This window comes from Monodon monoceros, unplaced genomic scaffold (assembly GCF_005190385.1).
Source record: "Monodon monoceros isolate NGI ecotype Baffin Bay Population unplaced genomic scaffold, NGI_Narwhal_1 Super_Scaffold_16, whole genome shotgun sequence".
NCBI classification, from domain to species: Eukaryota; Metazoa; Chordata; class Mammalia; order Artiodactyla; family Monodontidae; genus Monodon; species Monodon monoceros.
In genome coordinates, this window is record NW_021703772.1 from 109,565,325 (window position 1) to 109,577,722 (window position 12,398).

Below are 12,398 nucleotides of genomic sequence, written 5' to 3' on the forward strand. Positions count from 1 at the left end.
TGCAAGCCAGAAGGGAGTGGCAGGACATATTTAAAGTGATGAAAGGGAAAAAGCTACAGCCAAGTTACTCTACCCAGCAAGGGTCTCATTCAGATTTGACAGAGAAATTAAAACCTTTACACAGAAACAAAGGCTAAGAGAATTCAGCGCCACCAAACCAGCTTTACAACAAATGCTAAAGGAAATTCTCTAGGCTGGAAACACAAGAGAAGGAAAAGACCTACAATAACAAAACAAAACAATTAAGAAAATGGGAATAGCAACATACATATCGATAATTACCTTAAATGTAAATGGATTAAATGCTCCCACCAAAAGACGTAGACTGGTTGAATGGATACAAAAACAAGACCCATATATATGCTGTCTACCAGAGACCCACTTCAGACCTAGGGACACATACAGACTGAAAGTGAGGGGATGGAAAAAGATATTCCATGCAAATGGAAACCAAAAGAAAGCTGGAGTACCAATTCTCATATCAGACAAGATAGACTTTAAAACAAATATTATTACAAGAGACAAAGAAGGACACTACACAATGATCAAGGGATCAATCCAAGAAGAAGATATAACAATTGTAAATATTTATGCACTAAATGTAGGAGCACCTCAATACATAAGGCAAATACTAACAGCCATAAAAGGGGAAATTGACAGTAACACAATCATAGTAGGGGACTTTAACACCCCACTTTCACCAAAGGACAGATCATTCAAAATGAAAATAAATAAGGAAACACAAGCTTTAAATGATACATTAAACAAGATGGACTTAATTGATATTTATAGGACAATCCATCCAAAAACAACAGAAAACTTTCTTCTCAAGTGCTCATGGAACATTCTCCAGGATAGATCATGTCTTGGATCACAAATCAAGCCTTGGTAAATTTAAGAAAATTGAAATTGTATCAAGTATCTTTTCTGACCACAATGCTGTGAAACTAGATATCAGTTACAAGAAAAAAATCTGTAAAAAATACAAAAACACAGAGACTAAGCAATATGCTACTTAATAACCAAGAAATCACTGAAGAAATCAAAGAGGAAATCAAAAAATACCTAGAAACAAATTACAATGAAACATGATGACCCAAAACCTATGGGATGCAGCAAAAGCAGTTATAAGAGGGAAATTTATAGCAATACAATCCTACCTTAAGAAAGAAGTAACATCTCAAATAAACAACCTAAACTTACACCTAAAGCGATTAGAGAAAGAAGAACAAAAAAACCCCAAAGTTAGCAGAAGGAAAGAAATAATAAAGACCAGATCAGAAATAAATTAAAAAGGAAATGAAGGAGACAATAGCAAAGATCAATAAAACTAAAAGCTGGTTCTTTGAGAAGCTAAACAAAATTGATAAGCCATTAGCCAGACTCATCAAGAAAAAAAGAGAGAAGACTCAAATCAATAGAATTAGAATTGAAAAAGAAGTAACAACTGGCACTGCAGAAATACAAAGGATCATGAGAGATTACTACAAGGAAATATATGCCAATAAAATAGGCAACCTGGAAGAAATGGACAAATTCTTAGAAATGCACAACATTCTGAAACTGAACCAGGGAGAAATAGAAAATATGAACAGACCAATCACAAGCACTGAAATTGAAACTGTGATTAAAAATCTTCCAACAAACAAAAGCCCAGGACCAGATGATTTTCCCAGGCGAATTCTATCAAATATTTAGAGAAGAGCTCCCATTCTCCCTTTCTCAGAATGGGAGTAAATATTTGCAAATGAAGCAACTGACAAATGATTAACCTCCAAAATTTACAAGCAGCTCATGTACTCAATATCAAAAACAAACAACCCAATCCAAAAATAGGCAGAAGACCTAAATAGACATTTCTCCAAAGAAGATATACAGACGGCCAACAAAGATATGAAAGAATGCTCAACATCATTACTCATTAGAGGAATGCAAATCAAAACTACAATGAGATATCATCTCACACCAGTCAGAATGGCCATCATCAAAAAAATCAACAAACAATAAATGCTGGAGAGGGTGTGGAGAAATGGAACCCTCTTTCACTGTTGGTGGGAATGTAAATTGATACAGCCACTATGGAGAACATTATGGGGGTTCCTTAAAAAACTAAAAATAGAATTATCATATGACCCAGCAATCCCACTCCTGGGCATATACCCTGAGAAAACCATAATTCAAAAAGAGTCATGTACCACAATGTTCTTTGCAGCTCTATTTACGATAGCCAGGACATGGAAGCAACCTAAGTGTCCATCTACAGATGAATGGATAAAGAAGATATGGCACATATATACAGTGGAATATTACTCAGCCATAAAAAGAAATGAAATTGAGTTATTTGTAGTGAGGTGGATGGACCTAGAGCCTGTCATACAGAATGAAGTAAGTCAGAAAGAGAGAAACAAATACCATATGCTAACACATATATATGGAATCTAAAAAAAAAAAAAGGTCATGAAGTACCTACATGCAAGATGGGAATAAAGGTGCAGACCTACTAGAGAATGGACTTGAGGACACGGGGAGGTGGAAGTGTAAGCTGGGACTATGTGAGAGAGTGGCATGGACATATATGCAGTACCAAATGTAAGATAGCTAGCTAGTGGGAAGTAGCCACGTAGCACAGGGAGATCATCTCGGTGCTTTGTGACCACCTAAAGAGGTGGGATAAGGAGGTGGGAGGGAGGGAGATGCAAGAGGGAAGAGATATGGGGATATATGTATATGTATAACTGATTCACTTTGTTATAAAGCAGAAACTAAAACACCATTGTGAAGCAATTATATTCCAATAAAGATGTTTAAAAAAAAGGTTATATGAGAAAAATTAAAAAAAAAAATCTTCCCTTAAGCCTCACATCCCCATCCTGCTATTTCTTCCCTCTCATTCCATCTTTTCCCTTTATAGCAAATTTGTTGATATTATATTTATTGATCGATAGATAGTTATATGGATAGATAGATGATGATAGATATTTAAATAAACTATGTTTTCCTTCAAGCCTGCAATTCACTCTTTATTATTTTCCAACCAGGTTTTTTCTGCCTCCACTTAAAGAAACTTCTGTTCTTAAGATCACAATGACTCGTAATGTAGTAATTCAGTAGGTACCTCCCAATCCTCATATCCTCCCCTTCACTCATCAGCACTTTACAAAGTTAAATCCTTCATGAAACACTCTCCTCTCTCAGATTCCATGTGTCCACAGTCTTCTGAATTGTCCTCCATCTCAAAGGCTATTTCTTCTCAACCTCACTGAGAATTCCTCCTCTACTGTCTATACTTCTGTTTCTCTGGGCCTGAACCTATCTCTTTTGTATTCATTTTCTTCACACTTTCTATGTGACCACTCATACTAATATTTATTTAAACTCACTTACTTGCTGATGATGCCCAGACATATATCTCTTATCCATTCTTCATCTCTAAGTTCCTAAATAGACAGATACAAATACCCTACCCATCATCTCCACCATATATCTCAGCAACATTCGAGTTTAGAGCTCTATTATGGACTAGACATAGACATAGACCTTTTCCCTGCCTCTATGCCAAACAAATTTCCCCCAAAACTCCTTTCCCTACTCAGGAAATTCTGTGAATGCAGTTCAAATGCTCAAATCAGAAACTAGAGGTACTTGATTATTCTCCATCCTCTAGCTGCATGTCAGCAATAGTACTCTTGATTCTACCTCCAAAACGTATCATGAAACCATCTGATCTTTTAAAACCTTCATTTACTATTTCTTAGGCTATCAACCTTCTTCAGAATCCAGAAACCACTATTAGCTTTGCCTTGTGTCTGTTATTCCTTGAGCCACCATATGTCACAGTGTGTATCTATTGACTCGGCTTAATTATTAATAATCCCCCTTTCACACTTAAAAGTGCCCCAATGGGTGATAAATTACATGACAACCCTAATTACTGCTTCCATATAATTCTCTATACAGCAGTTGATGAGCGCTTAAGTGTAAATCAGATAATTTCACTGCCTTACATAAAATCCTTCAATGGGTCCATTGTGCCTAAAATAAAATTGATCGTCTATACTGGGGGCTCTAAAGCACTGCCTGGTTTGAACATTGACTACATGTCCAGCCTCATCTCATGCCCCATCCCCTTGCTCCCTGCTTGTTCTTCAATGCATTGAGCTTGTTCTTCTGTACATTGAGCTCAATTCTCCCTTGGGGTCCTTTGCACAGGCCCTTTCATGAAAGAGATGCTTTTTCAGTGAGGCAAGTTTTCATCATCCATCATATCTCAGTACAAATGGCTCCTACTCAGAAAAGTCTTTCTTTACCTTCTTTCCTAAAGTAGGACCTCCTTTATCTTTTAGTTTCTATCTTGGCTCTTTACTTTTTTCTCTATAGTGATTATCATAACCTGGGTTTATGTTATTTAAATACTTCTAGCTGGTCTTTCATCAAGATATAAGGTTCATCCTAGACTAGATCATTGTATCCCAAGGGCAAGTACAGTACCTGGAATAGAGTGCCTGTGATGGAAGAATAAATGGAGGGCAGTACTAAGCTAGACTGGGAAAGATCAAGAAACACATTTATAGAGATGTCTCAGAGACATACTCAATAGGACTAGATAATTTATCCAGGTGGAAACAAACAGAAGGGAATTCCAATCATACAGGACAATGTGCTCAAGGAGGAGAGGTATGAGAGTTTGAGGGAAGTTTGAGGAACAAAGAGTGGATAGGTATACCTAGAGTAGTAGATGATGTTTTAAAAAAAACTAAGCAGGACCTAGACTATAAATGTCTTTAAATACTCAGGCATCTGGACTTCATCCTATAGATATGGAACACCTCTAAAGAATTTTGCATGTGCCCTGAAAATTAAAGTCAAAATTAACCTGTAACCACCCTCCACAAAAAAATAAATAAAAGGAAAAAAAAACAGAAAAACACTAATCAAAGAGCAAAGTTGGAGGATGGTAGACACTACCTGACTTCAAAACTTACTATAAAACTACAGTAATCAAGAAACAGTGTGATTCATTGAAGTGCTTAGTGAAAGAATAGACAAATAGGACAATGGAACAGAATAGAGACAGAAATAGATCCATATAAATATAGCCAACTGATCTTTGACAAAGGACCAAAGACCATACAATAGAGAAAATATAGTCCTTTCGACAAATGGTGCTGTAGGAACTGGATATTCACATGCAAAAAAAAAAACACAAAAAATAAAACTAGACATTGGCTTTTCATCTTTCACAAAAATTTACTCAAAATGGATCATAGACCTAAATGTAAGACACAACTATAAAATTCCTAGAATATAACATAGGAGGAAATCTAGGTGACCTTAGGTTTGGTGATGACATTTTAGATTCAACACCAAAAGCATAGTCCATGAAAGAAAAAAAAATTGATAAGCTGGACTTCAGTAAGAATAAAAACTTCTGATCTATGAAAACATGGTTAAGAGAATGAAAAGACAAAGTACAGACTGGGAGAAAATGTTTGAAAAATTCATATATGGTAAAGGACTGTCACCCAAAATATACAAAGAACACTTAAAACTCAACAATAAGAAATCAAACAACCCAATTAAAAAGTGGGCCAAAGATCTTAACAGGTAGCTCACCAAAGAAGGTAAACAGATGGCAACTAGCATAAGAAAGCATCAGGGAAATGAAAATTAAAGCAAGATACTACTAAAATGAGATACATCTCCCAGAATGGCCAAAATCCAAAACACGGACAACACCAAATGCTGGTGAGTATGTGAAGCAACAACAACTCTCGTTCAATGTTGGTGCAAATGCATAATGATGCAGCCGCTTTGGAACACAGCATGCCAGTTTGTTGCAAAGCTAAACATAGTCTTCCCATATGATCCAGTAGTTGCACCCTTTGGTATTTACCCAAATGACTTGAAAATCTATGTCTACACAATAACCTGCAAACAAATTTTTATAGCAATTCTAAAATTTGGTAGCAACCAGAATGTCCTCCAAATAAGCAAATGGATATGCAAATTGTGGTACATCCATACAGCGGAATATTACTCAATAATAAAGAGAAATGAGGTATCAAGCCATGAGAAAACATGGGAGAAACTTAGAGGCATATTGGTAAGTGAGTGAAGTCAGTCTGAAAAGGCCACATGCTCTGATACTAACTACATGACATTTTTGAAAAGGCAAGACTATAGGGATAAAAAGAAAAAAAATCATTGTTCAAGAGAGTTTCCAGGGGGAGGAAGGAGAGATGAACAGGGAGAGCACAGTGGATTTTTAGGACAGTAAACTATTCTTTATGATATTATAAATTGTGGATACATGACATTATGCATTTGCCAAAACCTATGTAACTGTAAAACCCAAAGAGTGAACCCTAATGTAAACTATAGACTTTAGTTAATGATAAATCACTATCTGTTCATCAATTATAAAAAGAGCATCCCACCAATGCAAGATGTTAATAATAGTGCGAACTAGGAAGAAGGAGGTGTATGGGAGCTCTCTGTACTTTCTGCTCAGTTTTTCTGTAAGCCTAAAATTGATCTAAAAATAAAGACTATTTTTTAAAATCACTAATAATAGCCCTCTTTGCATGATTCTTGTAATCAGATCCAAATGTTGATGTTTTCCAACTCTACTATTTCATCATCGTTTTCTTGGTCTAGGTTTCATTAGCTATGGTACAATACCTTCAAGAAAAGGTACTTTGATTTTGCTCTTCTTGCATTCCCCAAATACCTATTAAGAGTCCTGAGGTGGTAAATTCATAGAGTTAAGGCTTAAACCATAATTTAACAATAATGAAAACTTAAAATAAGCTCATATTCTCCTTGGATACAAAAGCACTTTAGTCTTATGCTAGATGAAGTTTTGAGTATCCAATACCCAGTGAACGTATATTCCAGCTCATTGAACCTGAATATCAAGAGGGCTGGCTGAATTAATTTGTGCAGGAATGATATTTTTAAGAGAACCCATTGTAAATTCTAAGTCATAAGGACTATCTTGGCACTTCAGACAAGAAAATTCCCTGATATTATGATTGCAGCATTTAATTCCTAAAAGAATGAGCAGAATGTCTTTGTCTTCTTATATTTTTGTGTATCATCTGTGCTGAAGGAAATTCTTAAAAAAAATCACATTCAGGAATTGAACAGAGACGACTGAGACTGAAGTCACATTCAGAGGTCATTTGGTTCCTCTTGCAAGATTTCCATTGTTATTAAACTCACCAAATGCCTATTAAGTCTAGACCATGACATCACACAGGCTTCCAATCCCCTTTCTTTCCAGACACAGGCATAGACCACACTTTTCCGCCTTCCTTGTGGTTGAAGTGATCATGTGTAGCCAATGGATTATGAACAATAGTGATATGGTTTACTTCCCGACTTGGCCCATCAAATCCTCCTATAACTGAAGGTCCTCCTGTTTCCTTCTCTTCAAGGTGGAATAAAAGGTTTCCAAGAAGCCTGGACTTTAGGGTCTAACATCCTGAAGAGAAGGGAAGCTCTCTGAGATAAGTTCAACATCCTAGAGGTTATGCTGGTTAAGTGCCCTGGGTGAAAGGAGGAACAGCCCAGGAGAAAGTCAAACAGAAAACAGTGACTCAGCACATCCTTTGGAGACTTCTAAGAATGGCAGAGGAAAATTAGCCAAAATTTGCTAAAGGCACTAAAACCCCAGAAAGAAGGGAAGTGCAGAGAAGTGCAAGGGATTTCCTGATTAAGCTGTAACATAAGAGCCTAATAAGGTTAGCATAAAATAGTGAAAAAGAGAAGGGTAAAAAAATTGAAGGATCTTGTTGGGACACTTGGTGGGCTATACCCTAGCAGTGAGCATAAACCAGAAATAGACCAGGTCTTACAAAGATTGAAAACCAGGCCCAAGAGTGTTCAGTCACCTACTGGGTTGAAATGATTTGCCTCTACTCTAATCACTTGCCAGGGGATAGAGTGAACTATACCTGAAGGAAAATGACATCATCTAGAGTCTCATTAATTTTTGATACACAGTGACTGGCTTTTAATCTAACAGTATGAGGTACAAAAATCCAGACCAAGTAAAAAAGCCAACAATAGGAATATAGCAATGGAAAATATACCAAGAAATATAACCCTAACCCTAGCCCTAATAATACGGTCAAGAAAATAGATGGCAAGTTACATAAATTCATTAGTCGACTGGAATATAGCAAAATGAATCAAATGGAATTTATAAAAATTGAAAGATACAAAAATGAAATTAAGAACTCAGTAGGTTGGACAAAACTGAAAGTAGGATTGGTGAACTGGAAGATAGGCTAGTAAAATAAACTCTACTTTCCTATCTGTCTACATATTAGTGAGAAAAAAAATGAACATACACTTAAAACAAAAAGAAAACAAAAGAAACCTAAGGAACACAGTGAAAATATCTAACATACATCTAATTTGAGGGCCAGAAGGGGAGACAGAAAGAATGAGTTAGAAGAAATGTATGGGAAAGTGGATGAGAATTTTCCCAAAACACGAAAGATACACACAACAGATTTAAGAAATGAGATGAGTTTTAGTGTAGTGTTCTCCCATTGTTGCTTGAACAAATTACCCAAAACCAGTGGCTTAAAACAACATGCAATTCTGTAGGTTGGGTTCACCCAGTTCCTCTCCTTAGAGTCTCACAAGGCTGAAAACAAGGTGTTGGCTAGCTTGGTCTCTTATCTAAGTTGGTTAGGTTTTTGGCAGATTTCAGTCCCTTGCAGATATAGAACCCCATTCCTGTGGCTACCAGCTGGGATTCTCTTTCAACTCTTTAGACCAACTGCATTCCCCATCATACTGCCTCATCCATCTTCAAACAACCAATAGTTTGCTGATCCTCCTAACTCTTTGAATCTCTCTGAGATTGTGCAAGATACTATGTTGCTAAGATTTCTACTACTTCATAACAAGGATGCCCCTTCCTCCAGTTTCCAATAATGTGTTCCTCACTTCCTTCTGAGTCCTCACCTTGAGTATCCTCCAAGTACACATGTCTAGGAATAGTCTCTTCACTGAAGTTTAGGCTTTTTCTAAGATGATTGAGAACTTTAAAGTTCTCCTCATTCACTTCAGCAGGGTCCATATATATCACCCTATTCAAAGTAACCTAGGCTTTCTCCATCATGTTTTTCAAATTCATCCAACTTCCACCTACTGCCTGATTTCAAGCCACTTCCACCACTTTAGGAGATATAGAAGTAGAGGGAATGCCAAGTTCCAGAAATAGAAAAGGCAGGGGACTATGAAGCTCTTAAAAGTTTCCAAGAGCAGCCAATTGTTCCACACCACTCGATGGAGTATTTATTAGGAAGAAAAGGTAGGTTGAGAAGACCTTGCAGAATCTTGAAAACCATTGCAAAGTGTTTGCAACCTGTTCTGCAGGCAACGAAGAGGTGTCAGAAGGTTATTAAGACTAACAAGCAAACAATTTTGGTTAGATTAATAAAAATGAAAAACAGTTTTTTGATACAATCCAAATAAAAATATGTAAAATTTCTGAATTTAACAGGCCAAGATGCAAGATGATGTAGCAAGAAAATAATTAACTCTGGGTTTGAGATCTTGCTCAGCACCTATGGGTTTGGCGAACTGAGGCAAATTCCTTAATGTTTCTGAGTCTCATTTTGTTTATCTGTTGTAGTGGGACATCTCTAAATTGGAGGCTCTGGTTGCCTTAGTAGGAATAAACTGCTAAGTTTGTGTGTGTAAATGCAGGGATAGGCCAAATCAGCCTCAAGAAATGAAACAACCACTAAGCAAGTAAAAGCTTACTAAAGAGTACCTGCTTAAAGTAGGATATTGGTCAAATCCCAAGTCAATGTCTTGACTTAAAAATGAGAGGGGTTTAATGATATGTGCAGGACACCTCTTCTGCCCCACCCAAGTTCTCTCTGTTCCATCTCACTCCAGACATTACCCTTAGGGCAGATGCTACTTGACAGCGTCTTACCTCTGACCTCTCTTTTAGACCTCTCCCTTAGTGCCTTGGGATTCTTCTGGTGTCACAGCTGGGGCCATCTGTGTGTCTCAGCCTCAATGCTTGCACAGCCTAGAGATGTCACAGAATTAACACCTTGGGTCACCCTTCACCAAGAGTGGTCAAGAGTTGACCTGGCAGGATCTGGATTTCTCCTCACTTTGTCAAGCGTGTCTTTCTCAGAATTGCTACACCACCTTGTTTGCAGGATAAGTAAGGGGGTGGAGGAATGGAGACAGGGCATGCAAAAAGTCAAGCACAGTCCTTGGCACACAACAGATATTCAGCAAAGGCCAGCCACTTTGATGGCAAGATTGCAGGCAGCAGTCTGAGGACATGGAGTGACTTGGGAGGGGTTCCAGCTTCTCCTGAAACCCACCCCTTTGCAGTCTCCCTCTCTGCCCAACGAGAAATCTGCCCTGGATGTCAGAACTGAATTTCCTCTGACATTTTCCCTTTTCTTTTCTTCCTATAAATGGGAACTGAAGTATAAAAAGTCATGCACTGCCTACTGCCTTCATCACGGCTTTTTGGAGAAACGTTGGCATTTAAATGCCAGACTGGTGATGTCAGGATGAGGCCAGTGTCAGGTTTGTCTTGGGGTCAGGGGTAAGGGGCAGGGATCCTCTTTGGTTTCTGATTTAATAAGAAGATTGCTTCCAGCCAAATGCAAGGCCAGCAAGGTCAGTGCTGAACACACACAGCTCCACTGAGGAATAAAGGGGCCAGATGGTTATTACATTGTGTGTGTTCCTTGTAAAAGAAAAAAAAATTCTAAAGGTGACTATAGCAGAAGTAGTTCATCAAAAGAAAGGCTCAGCTCATGCAGACAACTTGTGGCTTGGCTCTGTACCAGAGGGAAGTTTCCCCCCATGGCGGCTTGGCTGGTGGTGGAGGCCACAGCACTGCCACGTTGTGGAAATGGAACTTGCGCCCTTCAATGAAGCCTCCTATTTTGAGGCTTCAGAAAGGGTAGCTGATGACAGGTGTGCTGGCTGGTGGGCCAGAGTAATGTGGGTCCAGCTCCACTCTGCTGCCTCAGAGCTGTAAGACGTGGGCATGTCAATGAGTCACTTTAACTTTCATTTTCTCATTTGTAAATATAGACTAGAAATATGCATCCTCTTGTAACAAGGTTACGACAAGATACCTTACCTAAGCCACCTGGTGCACATCAGCTGTTCAGGAAACATTGGGTCCATCCTCCTTTAGACCTGGGGTCCACTGAAAGGGTGCTGAGAGTCCTGAAAGAGGTCTTATCCCCTACGTGGAAGATGGATTGGTGAGAAACCCCATAAGCTAAGGTGTGCAGCCCATTTAAGAGATGCTCCAACATTACTTTTTCTGTGGCATTTACTTCAGGAGCATCCATCACCCTGGGCACTTTTGTGCTGATGTGGTCCTCCAAGGATAGTCATGGCACTGCCAAGGTAATTCCATGTTAATTAACTGGGCTGTTGTTCCAAAGTGTTAATGGCCAGAACTGTAATTCAATCAGGTAAATAACATTGCAAACAGTTAATAAAAGCAATGAAATTTGTAACTACTGATAAATGTGATTTCATAAATCAGTCAGTGGTCTGTCCCTGCCACACACATATCAGACAATCAGCATTACTAATGCTGCCTGTGAATCTGTTAAGAATTCTTCCTCCATACATTTTTTAAACGAATTTTGTTTCTTTTTGTCTCTTCCCCCCTCATTAACTTTCAAAATGTGTTTTCTTAAGGTTCCACCTTTGGGGAAATAGCATTCTTGCCCACTGACACCACTTGTGAATTCAGTCTTATTATGAGCTGAGACTCGAAACACCACCCAACTTGTTATAATTCTTTTTAATGCCCTCAGTTTTTCAGTTACAATTTATTTTCCAAATCCAAAAGTAATACAGTGCTAGGTCCCCGCAGGGTTCTCAGCATGTGGATGAGAACATTAAGTTCTGAGAAGTGGTTACTTTCTCCAGTGTATTTTCAGACTTCAGCAGACCCCTGCCTGCAACCCCTCACTTTGAGCCCCAATCTGCCAACTCTGACCTGGGTCCTGAGGACTCACAGATGAAATGGACACTGCCTCTGCTCTCAGAAAACTCATGCCCATCATTACATCACTGGGCCTGTGTAGCACATGTCCCCCTGCCATCTACAGGTCTCTCTTGGTGCCACACCTGAGTGTGAGGGCTCTGCAAGAAAGAAGATGCATGCCCCCAGCCCCAGTCACCTCTTCTCTGCCTAGCGAGTTTGGTGAGGGAGTCCAGCAGAAGCTGCATTCCTCCACACCAGTCTTTGGACTGAAGGAGGCATCATGTGGTCTGCACCTTCTACTTCCAAATGAGTCCATGGCACATATTTGAGTAAACTGAAGGGCAGTGAGGGTGTGAGGTGACAAGAGCCAATACTCAGAGAGAGG